At 46.4% G+C, this 20,637-nt stretch overlaps 1 protein-coding gene, 1 long non-coding RNA gene and 5 other non-coding genes across 7 annotated transcripts in view; 3 read left to right on the top strand and 4 right to left on the bottom strand.

Moving 5' to 3' along the window:
- LOC137302350 (uncharacterized) overlaps positions 1–20,637 on the bottom strand; it is a 413,555-nt gene that overhangs the window by 300,426 nt on the left and 92,492 nt on the right. The window lies entirely within an intron of this gene.
- Positions 1–20,637, top strand: part of LOC137302345 (zona pellucida sperm-binding protein 3-like) — a 1,023,493-nt gene that overhangs the window by 975,924 nt on the left and 26,932 nt on the right. The window lies entirely within an intron of this gene.
- trnad-guc (transfer RNA aspartic acid (anticodon GUC)) lies at positions 60–131 on the top strand. The gene has a single exon. It is a non-coding gene; the product is annotated as a tRNA-Asp (tRNA).
- trnad-guc (transfer RNA aspartic acid (anticodon GUC)) lies at positions 1,165–1,236 on the bottom strand. The gene has a single exon. It is a non-coding gene; the product is annotated as a tRNA-Asp (tRNA).
- trnad-guc (transfer RNA aspartic acid (anticodon GUC)) lies at positions 2,587–2,658 on the top strand. The gene has a single exon. It is a non-coding gene; the product is annotated as a tRNA-Asp (tRNA).
- Positions 13,270–13,342, bottom strand: trnaf-gaa (transfer RNA phenylalanine (anticodon GAA)). Its single transcript has one exon. It is a non-coding gene; the product is annotated as a tRNA-Phe (tRNA).
- On the bottom strand, positions 15,970–16,041 carry trnah-gug (transfer RNA histidin (anticodon GUG)). Its single transcript has one exon. It is a non-coding gene; the product is annotated as a tRNA-His (tRNA).

Below are 20,637 nucleotides of genomic sequence, written 5' to 3'. Positions count from 1 at the left end.
ACAGATTCACTGAAACGTGAAGCATCTGTGGTGAATATACGGCAAACGTCTGCACGAATTCCTCGTTAGTATAGTGGTGAGTATCCCCGCCTGTCACGCGGGAGACCGGGGTTCAATTCCCCGACGAGGAGGTTATTGCTGCTTTCGAAGCTTCACTTTCATTTATCTGAAATATTGGATGTTGAAAATACAATGAAAAACTGACTCGGCCTTTCCCACTTCCACAAATTGATTTCACAGCGATTTTAAAAATCTGCTCTCTGCCTCACGCTTCAGCTGGATGTGAGAACCACAATGATGGGCAAGAAATGAAACGCAGAATCGCGCTGTCACCAGCCCGAAACAGAGAGAGACAGGTCTCGGAACAGGCGCAGACATGAAAGATCTCACATACAGCAATGAAAAGGATGCATGTTTCAGTGAATCTATTTTAACGACTTCTTTGATGACAATTTGATTAACTTTCCACATGCCACTGTTGAAAGAAGACTTACTTTCTATCTCTTTGTTAGTCAAGGTCCAGAGAAAAATTATTTGGGGAGCAGGTTAAAAGTGACAGATAGAAAGAAAGAGAGGGACACTCAGAAACGCATATAACAAGTGAGACAGACATAGTCATATTCACACATACACAAACACACACATTCCGAGCTACATAAACACTCGCACACAGACAAAAACACACACCAATAACCTGAAAGTAACACAGGACTACTTGACAAACAGTGGAAGCAGCATGCTGTAGACAGAGCTAAACGATCCCACAAACAACGGATCAGGTCAAAGCTCTGCAGTCCTGCCACACCCATTTGTGAATGATGGTGGATAATTAAACAACTAATGGGAAGAGGCTCCATGAACATCCCCATCCTCAATGATGGTAAAGCCCAGCGTGTGAGTGCAAAGTTTTAGAAACCGTCTTCAGCCAGAAGTGCCGAGTGGATGATCCATCTCGGCCTCCTCCCGAAATCCCCAACATCACAGAAACCAGTCGAACATCGAGGTGAAGAGTGAAGCTGAGAGCAGATTTTAAAACCGCTGGAATATCAGTGAAATTAAATCGGGGAAAGTGGGAAACTCCGAGTCAGTTTTACACTGTATATTCCGCATCGAATATTAGAGATAAATGAGAGAAAAAGCTTTAAAAGGCGGCAAATGTTTAATCTCCCCGTCGGGGAATTGAACCCCGGTCTCCCGCGTGACAGGCGGGGATACTCACCACTATACTAACGAGGAACTGCTGCATTGACAGTGCACTCATCCCAGATGGTGTTAGACATGCTTCACGTATCAGTGCATTTCTTTTAACTATTTATTTGATGACAGTTTGTTTCATTTTCCACGGGCCACTCTTGAAAGAACCATTTACATTTCCATCTCTTTGTTAGACATGTCACGCTACACGTTACCCCACCAGCGAACAAATGTTATCTGTTTTTAATATAATGGGTCATTTGCTGGCTCTCTCTGCCTTCCGGATGTTTCTGCCTCTCTCTGTTTTTCTTCTCTGTTTTTTTTCCCTGTTTGTTTTTTTGTTGAATGTGTATTCGGGGGTTCTGCAGGTGACACCTCTCTGTCTGAACACGGTGATTGCCTTGGCAACGGGCAGTTGCAGGGGCAGTCTGTCAACACCATGTATTGTTCTATATGTATAAATGCGTAGGCTTCAAGGAGATCCTGAACATTTAGCTGAGGAAGGAGGAAGTCTCCGAAAGCTTGTGAATTTAAAATAAAATTGCTGGACTATAACTTGGTGTTGTAAAATTGTTTACAATTAGACAACGACAACTGACTCTGTCTTTCTTTCGTTCTTTCTTTCTCTCTTATCGTGGTGAGTTGCCCCACCTTAGTCCGGGGTTTAATACCCCGACTGGGAGGTAGCAGTTTTCAGACGCTAACTTTTAATTTATGTCTTCGCCGACCTTCTTCCTAAACAAAAACTACAGAGCAATAAAACAGGTGATTGTCACTTTCAGAATATTATTGTACGGAGACTATTTGAGGACTGGATGCAGAGCAATTGTGATTTTTACTAACTGGTGGGTTAGGTGACAGATTCGAAATTCATTCATTTCCCCCGCGCAGGTTCAAATCTGACAGACTTCAGATCCCGTCATTCATCAACCTGTTTCATCTCTGCGTTTCAAAATTCAACAAGTTTCTTGTAGAATTAATAATTCTTAAGTGAATTAAAATTCCACAGCATTGAGTACCTCGAGTTTTATGCTCATTTTAATTGATCTGCAAGATTTCACGAAATCTACGACAGAAATGGAACAAAAATCAGCCAAATTATCCATATTCTGACTCTCAGTATTTCTGAGTCAATCCATGTGTATGTGTGTCTGTGTCTGTCTGTCTGTGTATGTGCCTCATATTTTCTATATTTTCCTGAGAAGATCTGTCTCACTCTCTCCCGCGTTACCCACATCATGATCCAACATGAGATGGAAAAGTGGTCGGTAATTCTTCTTTCAACAGTGGTCCGTGGAAAGTTAAACAAACTGTCATCAAATGAACAGTTCAAACAGATTCACTGAAACGTGAAGCATCTGTGGTGAATATACGGCAAACGTCTGCACGAATTCCTCGTTAGTATAGTGGTGAGTATCCCCGCCTGTCACGCGGGAGACCGGGGTTCAATTCCCCGACGAGGAGGTTATTGCTGCTTTCGAAGCTTCACTTTCATTTATCTGAAATATTGGATGTTGAAAATACAATGAAAAACTGACTCGGCCTTTCCCACTTCCACAAATTGATTTCACAGCGATTTTAAAAATCTGCTCTCTGCCTCACGCTTCAGCTCGATGTGAGAACCACAATGATGGGCAAGAAATGAAACGCAGAATCGCGCTGTCACCAGCCCGAAACAGAGAGAGACAGGTCTCGGAACAGGCGCAGACATGAAAGATCTCACATACAGCAATGAAAAGGATGCATGTTTCAGTGAATCTATTTTAACGACTTCTTTGATGACAATTTGATTAACTTTCCACATGCCACTGTTGAAAGAAGACTTACTTTCTATCTCTTTGTTAGTCAAGGTCCAGAGAAAAATTATTTGGGGAGCAGGTTAAAAGTGACAGATAGAAAGAAAGAGAGGGACACTCAGAAACGCATATAACAAGTGAGACAGACATAGTCATATTCACACATACACAAACACACACATTCCGAGCTACATAAACACTCGCACACAGACAAAAACACACACCAATAACCTGAAAGTAACACAGGACTACTTGACAAACAGTGGAAGCAGCATGCTGTAGACAGAGCTAAACGATCCCACAAACAACGGATCAGGTCAAAGCTCTGCAGTCCTGCCACACCCATTTGTGAATGACGGTGGATAATTAAACAACGAATGGGAAGAGGCTCCATGAACATCCCCATCCTCAATGATGGTAAAGCCCAGCGTGTGAGTGCAAAGTTTTAGAAACCGTCTTCAGCCAGAAGTGCCGAGTGGATGATCCATCTCGGCCTCCTCCAGAAATCCCCACCATCACAGAAGCCAGTCGAACATCGAGGTGAAGAGTGAAGCTGAGAGCAGATTTTAAAACCGCTGGAATATCAGTGAAATTAAATTGGGGAAAGTGGGAAACTCCGAGTCAGTTTTACACTGTATATTCCGCATCCAATATTGGAGATGAATGAGAGAAAAAGCTTTTAAAGGCGGCGAAAGTTTAATCTCGCCGTCGAGGAATTGAAACCCGGTCTCCCGCGTGACAGGCGGGGATACTCACCACTATACTAACGAGGAACTGCTGCATTGACTGTGCACTCATCCCAGATGGTGTTAGACATGCTTCATGTATCAGTGCATTTCTTTTCACTGTTAACTTGATGACAGTTTGTTTCATTTTCCACGGGCCACTCGAGAAAGAATCTTTTACATTTCCATCTCTTTGTTGGACAACGACAACTGACTCTGTCTTTCTTTCGTTCTTTCTTTCTCTCTTATCGTGGTGAGTTGCCCCACCTTCGTCCGGGGTTTAATTCCCCGACGGGGAGGAAGCATTTATCAGACGCCAACTTTTAATTTTATGTCTTCGCCGAGCTTCTTCTTCCAAAACTACAGAGAAAAATAGAACAGAAGAAAAAATTAAACAGGTGATTGTCACTTTCAGAACATGATTGAACGGAGACGGGTTGGGGGCTGGATGCACGGTGTGTTACCGAGCGATCACTCATTGCGATTTTAACTAAGCAGTGGTTAAGGTGATAAATTTGAAATCCATCGTTAGATTTGCACCTACACCTAGTTTAAAATGGTTTCTGCCTCTACCACCCTTTCAGGAAGTGAGTTCCAGAACCCCACCACCCTCTGAGTGAATTTTGTTTTCCTCAGCTCATCTCTAATCCTCCGACCAATCCCCTGCTAAATGGGCCCTCTGCTAAGGGAAATAGGTCCTTCCTGTCCATTCTATCCAGGCCCCTCATAATTTTATACACCTCAATTAAACCACACCTCAGGCTCCTCTGTTCCAAAGAAAACAACCCCAGCCTGTCCAATCTTTCCCCATAGCTAAAATTCTCCAGTCCTGACAACATCCTCATAAATCTCCTTTGTACCCTCTCAAGTGCAATCACATCTTTGCTGTAATGTGGTGACCACAACTGTGCACAGCACTCAAGCTGTGGCCTAACTAGTGTTTCATACAGTTCTAGCATAACTTCCCTGCTCTAATATTCTATGCCTCGGCTAATAAAGGAAAGTATTCCGTATGACTCCTTAACCAACTTATCTACCTGTCCTGCTACCTTCAGGGATCAGTGGACACACACTCCAAGGTCTCTCTCTCCCTCCACACCTCTCAGTATTCTCCCATTTATTGTGTATTCCCTTGCCTTGTTTGACCTCCCCAAATGCATTACCTCACACGTTTCTGGATTGAATTCCATTTGCCACTTGTCTGCCCACCTGACCAGTCCACTGATATCTTTCTGCATTCTACTGCTTTCGTCCTCACTATTAACCACACGGCCAATGTTTGTATCATCTGCCAACTTCTTAATCATGCCCGCTACATTTAAGTCTAAATCATTAATATATACCACAAAAAGCAAGGGACCAAGTACTGAACCCCGTGAACCCCAATGGAAACAGCCTTCCAGTCACAATCCGTCAACCATGACCCTTTGCTTCCTGCCACTCAGCGAATTTTGAATCCAATTTGTCACTTTCCCCTGGATCCCATGGGCTTTTATTTTTTTGACCAGTCTGCCATGTGGGACCTTGTCAAAAGCCTTGCTAAAATCCATGTACACTACATCAAACGCATGACCCTCATCAACCCTCCTTGTCACCTGCACAAAAAATTCAATCAAGTCAGTCAGACAAAACCTTCGCTTAACAAATCCATGTTGACTGTCCTTGATTAATCCGTGCCTTTCTAAATGAAGGTTCATGCTGTCCCTCAGAATTGATTCCAATAATTTGCCCACCACCGAGGTTAGACTGACTGGCCTGTATTTACTGGGTCTGTCCTTTTCTCCATTTTTAAAGAACGGCCAACTTTAGCAGTCCTCCAATCCTCCGACACCATGCCTGTAGCCAGGGACGATTGGAAAATGATGGTCAGAACCTCCCTTATTTCCTCCCTTGCTTCTTTCAACAGCCTGGGATACATTTCATCCGAGCCTGGCAATTTATCTACTTTCAAAGATGCTAAACCCCTTAATACTTCCTCTCTCATTATGTTTATCCCATCCAATATTTCACATTCCTCCTCCTTAACTACAATCTCTGCATCGTCCCCCTCTTTTGCGAAGACAGACGCAAATTATTCATTGCGAACCATTCCCACGTCTTCCACCTCCACGAATAGGTTATCTTTTTGGCCTCTAATAGGCCCTACTCTTTCCTTAGTTATCCTCTTGCTCTTTATGTATTTATAAAATATTTTGGGTTTTCCTCAATTTTACTTGCCAGTATTTTTTAATGCCCTCTCTTTGCTTTCCTATTTTCCTTTTTAAATTCACCAACATTTAATTATTTCTCACCATTTAAAACATATTCTGTTCTTTTATTCTTCCCATCAAAGTGAATAACCTCACATTTCCACACATTATACTCCATCTGCCGCCTTCTTGCCCACTCACTTAACCTGTCTATATCCCTTTGCAGACACGTTGTGTCCTCCTCACAGTTTACTTTCCCATCTTGCTTTGTATCGTCAGCAAACTTGGACACATTGCACTCGGTCCCTCCATCTAAGTCGTTTATACAGATTGAAAATAGCTGACACCCAAAAACGGCCGGCATTGCTCTCTGTTCAGTTAAGAGGAACTTCCCTGCTTTGAAATTGGTCCCAGCCTTGTTGAGGTGCAACACGTCCATCTTGTGCAGGTCTTTAATATTAATCAATACATAATGAGGCCCTGGGAAAGCGAATATCTCTCCACAGATGTTGCCTGATCTGTTGAGTGTTGCCAGTAGTTTCTGGGTTTATTTTCGAGCTTTCACGATAGCAGTTTTCCTGACAACCTGCAACTTGCCTCAAGGGCGCAGCTTCAAGAACAACTTTCTTGTGCTCTTCTCACACACAAGATCGCACTTTACTTTCCGACACACGCGCTTTAAAATCTGCCGTTTCCGCACACAGCGTCCTGCGCCACGAGAATTTGAAAGACCTTTCGCTCATGGCCTGTAATCGCTCCTTTTTCATCACAGGCGCTCTTTACATTTGTCCTCTACTCGATTCAATCACAAATTTCAACAGAACTATTAAGATCAAGGCGGAACACTTCCGATCTTACTGCACCGCCCCAACTTGCCAAATGTGCACCTTTCAAACGCCATTCGCAGCTCTGTCCCGCTGCCCGTCACTCACGCAACTCAACTGCTGAGAGAAAAGAGCCAACAAGCATCAAAACAAAAACCAGTTCTTCAGTTACCATCCCCTGGATCACAAGATTCCACAAGTAAATTTCGTGAACATCCGGGTGGCTGTCTTTCCAGAGACCAGCCCTGCTTTCGTCGTGTTTTTCTGTCGAGCGGTCACGCAGATCGAAACGTATCGATTGGTTTCAAGGCACAAATGAACATTGGTGTGAATGGGACATGTGCCCAATAGAAACAGCGGTCGGAGCAGAACAAACTTAAAGGCGTGAGATCGTGAAAGTGAATGTCAGAGTCGGCAATGGAGCAGGAAAGTGTCCATGAAATGGGAGGAGGAAAGTAAAGGCGGCCTATTGACTGTGGAAGGAAGAAAAAGCTGGGAGAAGAGGCGGGTTTGAACTGTGGAACATCAAGGGCAGGCATGTGAGAGTGGTGGGATTTGATGGAATATTAGATTTGCTTTCACGTATCAAAGATGACTGCATTCTATCAGCATGAGAGGCAGAAGACAAAAGAAGCAGCGCACAACACAGAGCACGAACCACTATCCGATCACGGCACCACATCCCACCTGTGCAAACGTTGTCTGTACTATTTACCTTTAACGTAGCAAAACGTCCCAAGGCGCTTCACAGGAGCGCATTTGAACAAAATTTGACACCGAGCCACAGAAGGAGATATTAGAAGCAAAATACTGCAGATGCTGGAAATTTGAAATAAAAACAGAAAATGCTGTAAATAATCAGCAAGTCAGGCAGCGTCTGTGGAGAGAGAAACAGAGTTAACGTTTCAGGTCGATGACCCTTCGTCGGAAATGGAAAAGGTTGAAGATTAAACAGTTTTTAAGCAAGTACAGAGTCAGGAAAAGGGATAGGGGAGGAAGGGGAGGGGAGGAAATAACAAAAGGGAAGGTCTCTGATAGGGTGGAGGGCAGGAGTGATTAAATAACAAAAGGGATGATGGTGCAAGGCAAGGAGGGTGGGAATGGGACAAGTAAAGAAACAAAAGATGGGTCAAGAGGAGCTGTAAATGGCAACATTAGAACCACAATCAGCACTTGATCTCCGAAAAAATGTGAGCAGTGTTTATGATCTGAAGTTATTGAAATCCATGTTGAGTTCAGAAGGTTGTAAAGAGCCTGATCGAAAGATGAGGTGCTGTTTCTCGAGCTTATGTTGAGCTTCATTGGAACGGAGTCGGATGCCGAGGACAGAGAGGTCAGAGTGGGAGTGGGACGGGGAATTAAAATGGCAACAGACCGGAAGCTCAGGGTCACGCTTGTGGACTGAGCGGAGGTGTTCAGCAACACGATTACAAATAAATCGCTGTTTCACCTGGAAGGAATGTTTGGGGCCCTGGAAGGTGGGAAGGGAGTAGGTGAAAGGGCAGGTGTTGCATCTCCTGCGCTCGAGTCGGAAGGTACCGTGGGGAGGAGAGCGGGTGTTTGGGGTGATGGAAGAGTGGACCAGGGTGTTGTGGAGGGAGCGGTCCATTATGAAGGCTGAAAGGGGAGGGGAGGGGAAGATGTTTTTGGTGGTAGCATCGCGCTTGTACGTGGAGGAAATGGCGGAGGATCATACATTGAATGTGGAGGCTGGTGAGGTGGAAGGTAAGGACAAGGGGGACCCTATCATGGTTCTGGGAGGGAGGGAGGGGAAGGGGTAAGGGCAGAAGTGGAGTCAATAGGACCGACACAGTCGAGGGCGCAGTCAACTGCAGTGGAGGGGAATCCTCGATTGAGGAAAAAGGAAGACATATCGGAAGCATTTGTGTGGATGGTGGCATCATCAGAACAGACACGACGGAGATGGAGAAACTGGGAGAACAGAATAGAGTCCTTACAGGAAGCGGGGTGGGATGAAGTGTAATCAAGGTAGCTGTTGGGGTCGGTGGCCTTATAACAGATATTGGTTGACAGACCATCCCCGGAAATGGAGATAGAGAAGTCGAGGAAGGGAATGGAAGGTTCAGAGATGGACCATGTGAAGGCGAGGGAAGGGTGGAAATTGGAAGCGAACTTGATTGGGGCGAGAGCAGGAAGTGACATCGATGTACCAGAAAAAGAGGCGAGGGGAACTGAGTAGTACTGGAACAAAGAATCTTCCACGTATCCCCCAGAAAAAGTCAGGCATAGCTCGGACCCACATGAGTTCCCATAGTGACATCTTTCATTTGGAGAAAGTGAGTGGAGTCAAAGGAGAAGTTGTCCAAAGTAAGAACAAGTTCAGCCAGACGGAGGAGAGTGGTGGAGGATGGGGATAGGTTGGGCCTTCGTTCATGGAATAGGCGGAGGGCCCGCAGGCCGTCCTGTTGTGGGGGGTGGTGGTGGAGGTGTAGACGGACTGGAAGTCCATGGTGAAAAGGAGATGGTTAGTGCCGGGGAACTGGAAATTGTTCAAGTGGCGCATGGAGTTGTAAGATTCGTGGATATAGGTCGGAATAGACTGGACGAGGGGAGAGAAAGTAGAGTCAAACTAGGAAGAAATAATTATCCGGGGGCACGAACAGGCTGAGACGATGGATCTCCTGGGTCAGTTCTGCATGTGGATCTTGGAAGGAGTTAGAAGCGGGGTTGGGGGACAATGAGGTGGAGGCCTTGGGGAGGAAGTTCTCCAGAGGAGATGAGGTCATTGAAGGTCTGAGAAACTATGGCTTGATGTTCGGTGGTGGGATCACGCTCCAAGGGAAGGTAGGAGGAGGTATCGGAGAGTTGGCGTTCAGCCGCCGCTAGGTAGAGGTCTGTTCGCCTCACAACAACAAGAGCGCCGCCATTGTCAGCAGGTTTAATGACAATGTCAGGGTTGGACCTGAGAGAACGGAGTGCTGCGAGTTCAGATGGAGGGAGGTTAGAGTGAGTGAGGGGAGTAAAGAAATTGAGACGGCCGATGTCACGCTGGCAGTTCCCAATGGAAAGATCAAGAGAGGGTAAGAGGATAGAGGGAGGGGTCCAGGTGGAATGAGAAATCTGAAGATGGGAGACAGGGTCCGCTGTGCGGGGGGAAGACTCCTGGCCAAAGAAATGGGCGCGGAGGTGAAGGCGACGGAAGAAGAGCTCAGCATCGTGTCGAGCTCGAAACCCATTGATGTGGGGGCGTAAGGGGATGAAACTGAAGCCTTTGCTGAGGACTGACGTTCGGGGTCAGAGAGGGGAAGGTCAGAGGGAATGGTGAAAACACGACAAAGAGATTGGAGGGAGGGATGGGGTCAGAGGAAAGTGAAGGGGAAGAAGGATCGGGAGGGGTGTTGGAATCTAAGAGTTGTTGAAACTTGCGGTCCTTGACACCTAAGAGGAAGAAAAAAGTTTTTTGTTGAAGCGCCGGATGAGGCGAAGGATGAAATGGAACTGCGGACCAGGACAGCTCTGAAGTAGAGAGAGTCGGTGCTGCTGAAGAGAGAGTGTTTGATCAGGTTTCTACTAAAACTCACTTTCACAGACACATCTCCTTCCTCAGCAACTGTGTCCGGCTCCGACTTATTCCACGTGGATTCCAACTTAAATTCCACCCTTCATGTTTCGGATCTGCCCATGATTCCAGATATCTCCATGATATTCAGCGTTCCTCCAACCACTGCTCCCGCCGCTTCCTGAGATCCACGCTCAACGCCACGCGCCGCCACATGCTCACTCTCGACCTCTCTCTCCACGCATGGTTTTTATCCCATCCGCGCCATTATTGCATTTACCGTTTGATGTGTTGGTTCCTTCATTATATTCATCCAGAAGTCCAGGGTTTCAGTCCAATCCGAAGCCACGGTGGATGAATTTTGCATTGCTCACTGAACTCTGCTCAAATCAGCAAAGTCCTGATTGGCGGCCGGAGGTGTTGCGAGTGTAAGATGTGAATAACGTGAAGTATCAATCAAAGTGCACAATTTCTGTTTAATCTTCAACCTTTTCCAGTTCTGACGACGGATCATCGACCTGAAACGTTAACTCTGTTTCTCTGTCCACAGATGCTGCCTGACTTGCTGATTATTTACAACATTTTCTGTTTTTTTTTTCAAATTTCCAGCATCGGCAGTATTTTGCTTCTGATATCTCCTTCTGTGGTTGTGTCAAATTTTGTTTGAAAACGTGACTGTGAAGCCCCTTGGGATCGTTTGCTACCTTAAAGGAGCTTTATAAATACTACAGGTAGTGCAGTTCCAGCTGTGGTGTGGTGCCGTGATCGTATAGTGGTTCGTACTCTGCGTTGTGGCCGCAACAACCTCGGTTCGAATCCGAGTCACGGCATAGTTTTTGTCATCTGCCTCTCTTGCTCATCGAATGCAGTAATATTTCAATCTTTAATACATGAAATAAAACCAAATATTCCATCAAATCCCAGCACTCTCACATGCCTGTACTTCATGTGCCGCAGTTCAAACCCGCCTGTTCAACCAGCTTTTTCTTCCTTCCACAGTCAATAGGCCGCCTTTACTTTCCTCCTTCCATTTCATGAACATTGCCGAATCTAACATTCACTTTCACGATCTTATGCCTTCAAGTTTGTTCTGCTCCGACCACTGTTTCTATTGGGCACATGTCCCATTCACACCAATGTTCATTTGTGCCTTGAAATCAGTCGACACATTTCGATCTGCGTGACCGCTCGACAGACAAACACGACGAAAGCAGGGCTGGTCTCTGGAAAGACAGCCGCCCGAATGTTCACGAAATTCACTTCGGTGATCTTATGATCGAGGGGATGGTAACTGAAGAACTGGTTTTTGTTTTGATGCTTGTTGGCTCTTTTCTCTGAACAGTTGAGTTGCGTGAGCGACGGGCAGCGCGACAGAGCTGCGAATGGCGGTTGAAAGGTGCACATTTGGCAAGTTGGGGCGGTGCAGTAAGATCGGAAGTGTTCCGCCTTGATCTTAATAGTTCTGTTGAAGCGTGAGATTGAAGCGAGTCGAGGATAAATGTAAAGAGCGCCTGTTGGGAAAAAGGAGCGAGTACAGGCCATGAGCAGAAGGTCTTTCAAATTCTCGTGGCGCAGGACGCTGTGTGCGGAAACGGCAGATTTTAAAGCGCGTGTGTCGGAAAGTAAAGTGCGATCTTGTGTGTGAGAAGAGCACAAGAAAGTTGTTCTTGAAGCTGCGCCCTTGAGGCAAGTTGCAGGTTGTCAGGAAAACTGCTATAGTGAAAGCTCAAAAATAAACCCTGAAACTGCTGTCAACACTCAGCAGGTCAGACAGTATCTGTGGAGAGATACTCGCTTTCCCAGGGCCTCATTGTGCATTGATTAATATTAAAGACCTGCACAAGATGGACGTGTTGCACCTCAACAAGGCTGGGACCAATTTCCAGGCAGGGAAGTTCCTCTTGACTGAACAGAGAGCAATGCCGGCCGTTTTTGGGCGTCAGCTATTTTCAATCTGTATTAACGACTTAGATGAAGGGACCGAGTGCAATGTGTCCAAGTTTGCTGACGATACAAAGATAGACAGGAAAGTAAGCTGTGAGGAGGACACAAAGTGTCTGCAAAGGGATATAGACAGGTTAAGTGAGTGGGCAAGAAGGTGGCAGATGGAGTATAATGTGTGGAAATGTGAGGTTATTCACTTTGATGGGAAGAATAAAAGAACAGAATATGTTTCAAATGGTGAGAAATCATTAAACGTTGGTGAAATTAAAAAGGAAAATAGGAAAGTAAAGAGAGGGCATGAAAAAATAGGCCTCTTGCGCATCCACGATTTTCATCGCTCCACCATTGGCGGCCGTGCCTTCAACCGACTGGGCCCAAAGATCTGGATTTCCCTCCCGAAACCTCCCGCCTCTCTACCTCTCTCTCCTCCCTTAAGACACTTAAAACCGACCTCACCTGTCCCAATATCTCCTTATGTGGCTCCGTGTCACATTTTGTTTGATAATCGCTCCTGTGAAGCGCCTTGGGACGTTTTACTCCGTTAAAGGCGCGATATAAATGCAAGTTGTTGTTGTTGTTGGGGTGGAGAAAGGGTTTTCTTTCTTTTTATCACTCTTTTCTATCTCTCTATTTCTTTCCTTTCTCGGACTCTGTTTTCCGGGTCTGTTTACTGACACACATTACAATCTGTGTCACTCGGTGTCTAACAATGTGAGGCAATGTGTTTTATTCCCGCTGTGTTATCTCTCTGGCGGTTTGCTGATAAATGTTTAACTCGCGGCCTGTTCCCGTTAATGGTCACAAGCAGTAACAGACAGACAGAGCGTGTCTGACCGCCCTGAGATGTGGAAAAGGCATCAGTTTCGGACAAATGCATCAAATCAAATGTTCATCGGGCACCGAGAGAGACAAAAACCAGAGAGAAAGGCAGAAGGAAATAGAGAAATAAAAGCTAAATACAGACATCCTTGATGTCTCTCTATTCCATCCCCAACAGTTCACTGTTGGGTAAAAATGTCAGTGCAAACAAATGTTCGAGAATCGGCCCAAAGAAGAAGAAACAAAATAACCCAAAACTGCCGAAACCCGGGATCGAACCAGGGACCTTTAGATCTTCAGTCTAACGCTCTCCCAACTGAGCTATTTCGGCCCCACCGCAAACTGATCTTTTGGTTCAGCCTCTTGGAATACAATATAACCCCGGGTGGAATTGCCCCTCCCACTCATTCCTCACTTCGGGAGAATGAGACCGACCATCAAGGAGAGATTTTCTGATCCTGTCGTTGAATCTCATTTATATTAAACATTCCTTGAACACTTTGCAGGGGGGATTCAGAGCTGGGGTTCGCCATGAACCAGCTTCCCCTCAATTCCCAGCTTTATCAGTGAAACGACCAACAAACGCTCGACAGAGCTCAGGTTATATTAATAATAAAAACAGAAAATGCGGGAAACACTCAGCAGGTCAGGCAGCATCTGTGGAGAGAGAAACATCCTTTCAGGTCGATGACCTTTCATCAGAACTCTCTCCACAGATGCTGCCTGACCTGCTGAGTATTTCCAGCATTTTCTGTTTTTACTTCAGATTTCCAGCATCTGCAGTATTTTGCTTTTGTTTTACAGCTTGTATTAATGTTCTGCTGATGATATCTTAATATTATCTTGTTTTTGGGCCATTTTAATCAGGTTCATGGACAAATGCTTCCATCATCCCTTCTCCCACATCGCTTCTCTCTCTCATTCATTCTTTTCTTCTTTCAATCCAGAAGAGGGCGGGAATCAGAGCTCACCCCCCGAACCCTCCGCACACAGACCCCCGTCTACCACTCCGTGTGATCCAAGAGACAATTCAATACATTACACTCTGTATAAACACTGAAAGCTGACACACCAGGGGAGATCGCACGGTGTTGGACACGGAGTGAAATAAACTGAAGTGTTTATAAAAAGTTACAGATCACAACACGTGTCTCTGTCTCTCTCCGCCATCCCGGCCTGTGCTGAGTGAGCTGATCTCAACTGATGTGGTACTAAATCCCACACAGAGCAGGATGGGCACATGTTCAATCTCCAGCCTGTACTGAGTGAGCTGATCTCACGAGGTGTGCGACTGAGCCACGGAGCAAGAGAAGCCGAGGCTCAGTCCCGGGCCTGTGCCGAGTGAGCTGACTCAATGTGTTCCTGGTAATTTTCATCAACATCTTTGAATGTGGCAGCACGATTTGTTCAAGCCGTTAAAACAGCATCCGGTTCCTTGGCTTAATAATAGAGAAATAGAGTACAAAAGCAAGGAAGTTATGTTAAACGTTTATAAATCATTGTTCAGGCCTCATCTGAAGTATTGTGTCCAATTCTGGGCACTATAATTTATTAAGGAGGTCAAGGTCTTGGAGAGGATGGAGAGGAGATTTCCCAGAATTATACCAGGGATGGGGTTTAGTTGTGTGGAGAGACTCGAGAACCTGGGATTGTTCTGCTTCGAGCAATGAAGGTTAAGGGTAGAAGTAATCCACGTGTTCAAAATTAAGAGGGGTTTTGATCGAGTAAATAAGGAGAAACTTCACCCACTGGCGGGAGGGTCGGCAACCAACGGACGCAGATTTAAGATAATTGGCAAAAGAACTAGAAGGGAAATAAGGAGATTTTTTTTACACAGCGAATTGTTATGATCTGGAACGCACTGCCTTAAAGGATGGTGGAGCTCGATTCAATCGTAACTTTAAAAGGAGAATTGGATAAATACTTGAGTATCTCTCCACAGATACTACCTGACCTGCTGAGTGTTACCAGCAGTTTCTGGGTTTATTTTTGAGCTTTCACTATCGCAGTTTTCCTGACAACCTGCAACTTGCCTCAAGGGCGCAGCTTCAAGCACAACTTTCTTGTGCTCTTCTCACACACAAGATCGCACTTTACTTTCCAACACACGCGCTTTAAAATCTGCCGTTTCCGCACACAGCGTCCTGCGCCACGAGAATTTGAAAGACCTTTCGCTCATGGCCTGTAATCGCTCCTTTTTCCCCACAGGTGCTCTTTACATATATCCTCTACTCGATTCAATCACAAATTTCAACAGAACTATTAAGATCAAGGCGAAACACTTCCGATCTTACTGCACCGCCCCAACTTGTCAAATGTGCACCTTTCAACCGCCATTCGCAGCTCTGTAGCGCTGCCCGTCGCTCACGCAACTCAACTGCTGAGAGAAAAGAGCCAACAAGCATCAAAACAAAAACCAGTTCTTCAGTTACCATCCCCTGGATCACAAGATTCCCCAAGTAAATTTCGTGAACATTCGGGCGGCTGTCTTTCCAGAGACCAGCCCTGCTTTCGTCGTGTTTGTCTGTCGAGCGGTCACGCAGATCGAAATGTATCGACTGATTTCAAGGCACAAATGAATATTGGTGCGAATGGGACATGTGCCCAATAGAAACAGCGGTCGGAGCAGAACAAACTTATAAGGCGTGAGATCGTGAAAGTGAATGTTAGAGTCGGCAATGGAGCAGGAAAGTGTCCATGAAATGGAAGGAGGGAAGTGAAGGCGGCCTATTGACGATGGAAGAAAGAAAAAGCGGGGAGAAGAGGCGGGTTTGAACTGTGGAACATCAAGTACAGGCATGTGAGAGTGCTGGGATTTGAAGGAATGGAAAGGGGGATTTGAAGGAATGGAAAGGTTTTCGCCACCAACAAAAAATATTTCTTATATATATTAAAGATTGATATATTGCTGCATTCTATCAGCATGTGTGGCAGAGGATAAAAGAGGTGAGAAAGTTATGCCGTGACTCGGATTCGAACCGAGGTTGCTGCGACCACAACGCAGAGTACTAACCACTATACGATCACGGCGCCACACCTCAGTTATAATTACAGCACCCGAACCACAGCAATAAGCAGCGCCTCAAATTGTGTCAGAACAGCGGTCCAGCCCCTCCCACGGCCCATCCTTTAAATATCCACCCAGCAATTTCACCAGTGCTGGTTTCATCAACTTGTGCTTCTTTTTGAATTGTTCTCGGTATTATCTGTCCTGATCCTTTACTTGGCCCACTAGAATCCTAGAATCATAGAAAGGCAACAGCACGGAAGGAGGCCATTCGGCCCATCGAGTCCCCGCCGGCTCCATGCAACAGCAATCCAGCTGGTCCCACTCACCCGCCCTATTCCGGGAGCCCTGCAATTCTTTTCCTTTCAAGTACTTATCCATTTCCTTTTGAAGGCCATGATTGAATCTGCCTCCACCACCCCCTCGGGCAGTGCATTCCAGATCCTAACCACTCGCTGTGTCAAAAGATTTTCCTCATTTCACCTTTGGTTCTTTTGCCAATCACGTCAAATCTGTGTCCTCTGGTGCTTGACATTTCCACCAATGGGAACAGTTTCTCTCTATCGACTCCGTCTGGACCCTTCATGATTTTGAATACCTCGATCAAATCTCCTCACAACCGTCTCTGTTCCAAGGAGAACAACCCCAGCTTCTCCAGTCTGTCCACGTAACGAAAGTCCCTCACCCCTGGAATCATTCTTGTAAATCTCTTCTGCACCCTCTCTAAGGCCATCAGATCTTTCCTAAAGTGTGGTGCCCAGAACTGGACACAATGCTCCAGTTGTGGCCAAACCAGTGTTTTGCAAAGTTTCATCATGACTTCCATAATTTTTTCTCTATGCCTCTATTTATAAAGCCCAGGATCCCGTATGCTTTTTAACCACTTTCTTAACCTGCCTTGTCACCTTTAACGATTTGTGCACATGTACCCCCAGATCTCTCTGTTCCTGTACCCCTTTTAGAGTTGTGTCCTCTAGTTTATTTTGCCTCCCCTCGTTCTTCCTACCGAAATGTATCACGTCGCATTTTTCTGTGTTAAATTTCATCTGCCACGTGTCCGCCCATGCCATCAGCCTGTCAATATCCTCTTGAAGTCTATCACTATTCTCCTCACTGGCCACTCCCTTCCAGGTTTTGTGTCATCTGCACATTTTGAAATTGTGCCCTGTGCATCCAAGTCCAAGTCATTAATATATATCAAGAAAAGCAGTGGTCCCAGCACCGACTACACGGCATCTACACATTTGTCCAATGCCCCTAGAGTGAAGCGGGATCACTTTGCACTCGTAAACCAGCAACCCTGATGTTAAAATCATCTGCCGGAGAAAGACGTGATTTCAGCGCGGTGACACTGGGCCAGAGCAAAGTTCAGTTAATGTGATTGCCGAGTGGCGAGGGAGTCAAAGGATATGGGGAAAAGGCGGAAAAGTGGAGTTGAGGTAAAAATAAGATCAGCCATGATCTCATTAAATGGCGGAGTAGGCTCGAAGGGCCAAATGGCCGACTCCTGCTCCTATCTCTTATGGTCTTATGATCTTATGGTGGTGAGAGGGTGGATTTGGAACTCCTGTGCGGCTGCTTTGCGCAGGTAACACGACTTGTTACAAACTAAACCATTAATTCACCGAGCTAAAGTTTGAGGTTGCAGCGACAAGAACCTGATTACATTAATTACAGGAAATTAATGAAACTCTGTGAAAGATGAATAATTGTTGTAATCGCCATTGATCAACCGATAACTTTCTGCTGCAGACTGACAGAAACACTGACATGGACACTGGGTGAGAGAGAAACTTTAATCAGTTTCAACAACAACAACTACAAATACAACGTCCATTTATATCACACATTTAACGTAGCAAAACGTCCCAATGCGCTTCACAGGAACTTTTTTAAACAAAATTTGACACTGAGCCACAGAAGGAGATATTAGAAGCAAAATACTGCGGATGCTGGAAATCTGAAATAAAAACAGAAAATGCTGCAAATAATCAGCAAGTCAGGCAGCGTCTGTGGAGAGAGAAACAGAGTTAATGTTTCAGGTCGATGACCCTTCGTCAGAAATGGAAAAAGTTGAAGATTAAACAGTTTTTCAGCAAGTACAAAGTCAGGAAAAGGGATGGGGGAGGAAGGGGAGGGGAGGAAAGAACAAAAGGGTAGGTCTCTGATAGGGTGGAGGGCAGGAGTGATTAAATAACAAAAGGGATGATGGTGCAAGTCAAGGAGGGTGGTAATGGGACAAGTAAAGAAACAAAAGATGGGTCTAGAGGAGCTGTTAATGGCAACATTAGAACCATAACGGCCCTGGGAGGTGGGAAGGGAGGAGGTGAAAGGGCAGGAGTTGCATGGGAAGGTGCGGTGGGAGGAGAGCGGGTGTTGGGGGTGATGGAAGAGTGGACCAGGTTGTCGAGGAGGGAGCAGTCGCGTCAGGATGTTGAAAGGGGAGTGGAGGGGGTGTTGTGTTTGGTGGTGGCATTCCGCTGGAGGTGGTTGAAATGGGGGAGGATGGTACGTTGAATGTGGAGGCTGGTGGGGTGGAAAGGAAGGACAAGAGGAACCCTGTCATGGTTCTGGGAGGGAGGGTGTGAGGGCAGAAGTGGAGGAAATGGGACGGACACGGTCAAGGGCCCTGTTAACTACAGTGGAGGGGAATCATCGGTTGAGGAGAAAGGAAGACTTATCGGAAGCACTGGAGTGGAAGGCGGCATCGTCAGAACAGATGTGATGGAGACAGAGAAACTGGGAGAAGGGAATAGAGTCCTTACAGGAAGCGGAGTGGGAGGAAGTGTAATCAAGGTAGCTGTGAGGGTCGGTGGGCTTATAATAGATATTGGTTGACAGCCTATCCGCGGAAATGGAGATAGAGAGGTCGAGGAAGGGAAGGGAAGATTCGGAGATGGACCGTGTGAAGGCGAGGGAAGGGTGGAAATTGGAAGCAACCTTGATGACATTTCCCAGTTCAGGGCGGGAGCAGGAAACGGCATCGATACAGTCATCAATGTACCAGAAAAAGAGGAGAGGGAGGGGAGCTGAGTAGGACTGGAACAAAGAATGTTCCACGTATCCCACAAAAAAGGGAGGCATAGCTAGGACCCATAAGGGTTCCCATAGCAACACCTTTTATTTGGAGGAAGTGAGTGGAGTCAAAGGAGAAGTTGTTCAATGTAAGAACAAGTTCAGCCAGGCAGAGGAGGGTGGTGGATGGAGACTGGTTGCGTCTTCGTTCAAGGAAGAGGCAGAGAGCCCGCAGGACGCCCTGGAGGGAGATGGAGGTGTCGACGGACTGGACGTCCACAGAAAAAATGGAGACAGTTAGGGCTGGGCAACTGGAAACTGTTTAAGTGGCGGAGGATGTCGGAAGAGTCATGGATGCAGGTCGGAATAGACTGGAGGAGGGGAGAGAAAATAGAGTCGAGATAGGAAGAAATTGGTTCCGTGGGACGAGAACAGGCTGAGACGATGGATCTACCAGGGCAGTCCTGTTTGTAGATCTTGGGAAGGAGGTTGAAGTGGGCTGTGCGGGGTTGGGAGACTGTGAGGTTGGAGGCCATGGGGGAAGATCTCCAGAGGAGATGAGGTCAGTAACGGTCTGGGAAACTATGGCTTGATGTTCGGTGGTGGGGTCATGGTCCAGGGGAAGGTAGGAGGAGGTATCGGAGAGTTGGCGTTCAGCCTCCACTAGGTAGAGGTCTACTCACCTCACAACAACAACAGAGCCGCCCTTGTCAGCAGGTTTAATGACAATGTCAGGGTCGGACTCGAGAGAACGGAGTGCTGCGAGTTCAGAGGGAGGGAGGTTAGAGTGAGTGAGGGGAGTAAAGAAATTGAGACGGTCGATGTTACGCTGGCAGTTCGCAATGAAAAGTTCAAGAGAGGGTAAGAGGATAGAGGGAGGGGTCCAGGTGGAACGGGAATTCTGAAGATGGGAGAAAGGGTCCGCTGTGCGGGGGGAAGACTCCTGGTCAATGAAATGGGCGCGGAGGTGAAGGTGATGGAAGAAGAGCTCAGCATCGAGTCCAGCTCGAAACTCATTGAGGTGGGGGCGTAAGGGGATGAAGCTGAGGCTTTTACTGAGGTCTGACGTTCGGGGTCAGAGAGGGGAAGGTCAGAGGGAATGGTGAAAACACGACAAAGAGATTGGAGGGAGGGGTGGGGTCAGAGGAAAGTGAAGGGGAAGAAGGATCGGGAGGGGTGTTGGAATCTAAGAGTTGTTGAAACTTGCGGTCCTTGACACCTGAAAGGAAGGAAAAAAGTTTATTTCATTAAAGCGCCGGATGAGGCGAAGGATGAAATGGAACTGCGGACCAGGACAGCTCTGAAGTAGAGAGAGTCGGTGCTGCTGAAGAGAGAGTGTTTGATCAGGTTTCCACTAAAACTCACTTTCACAGACACATCTCCTTCCTCAGCAACTGTGTCCGGCTCCGACTTATTCCACGTGGATTCCAACTTAAATTCCACCCTTCATGTTTCGGATCCGCCCATGATTCCAGATATCTCCATGATATTCAGCGTTCCTCCAACCACTGCTCCCGCCGCTTCCTGAGATCCACGCTCAACGCCACGCACCGCCACATGCTCACTCTCGACCTCTCTCTCCACGCATGGTTTTTATCCCATCC

The sequence above is a fragment of the Heptranchias perlo genome, chromosome 35, assembly GCF_035084215.1.
Source record: "Heptranchias perlo isolate sHepPer1 chromosome 35, sHepPer1.hap1, whole genome shotgun sequence".
In the NCBI taxonomy this organism is placed as follows: Eukaryota; Metazoa; Chordata; class Chondrichthyes; order Hexanchiformes; family Hexanchidae; genus Heptranchias; species Heptranchias perlo.
This window is presented reverse-complemented; position numbering and strand designations above follow the sequence as displayed.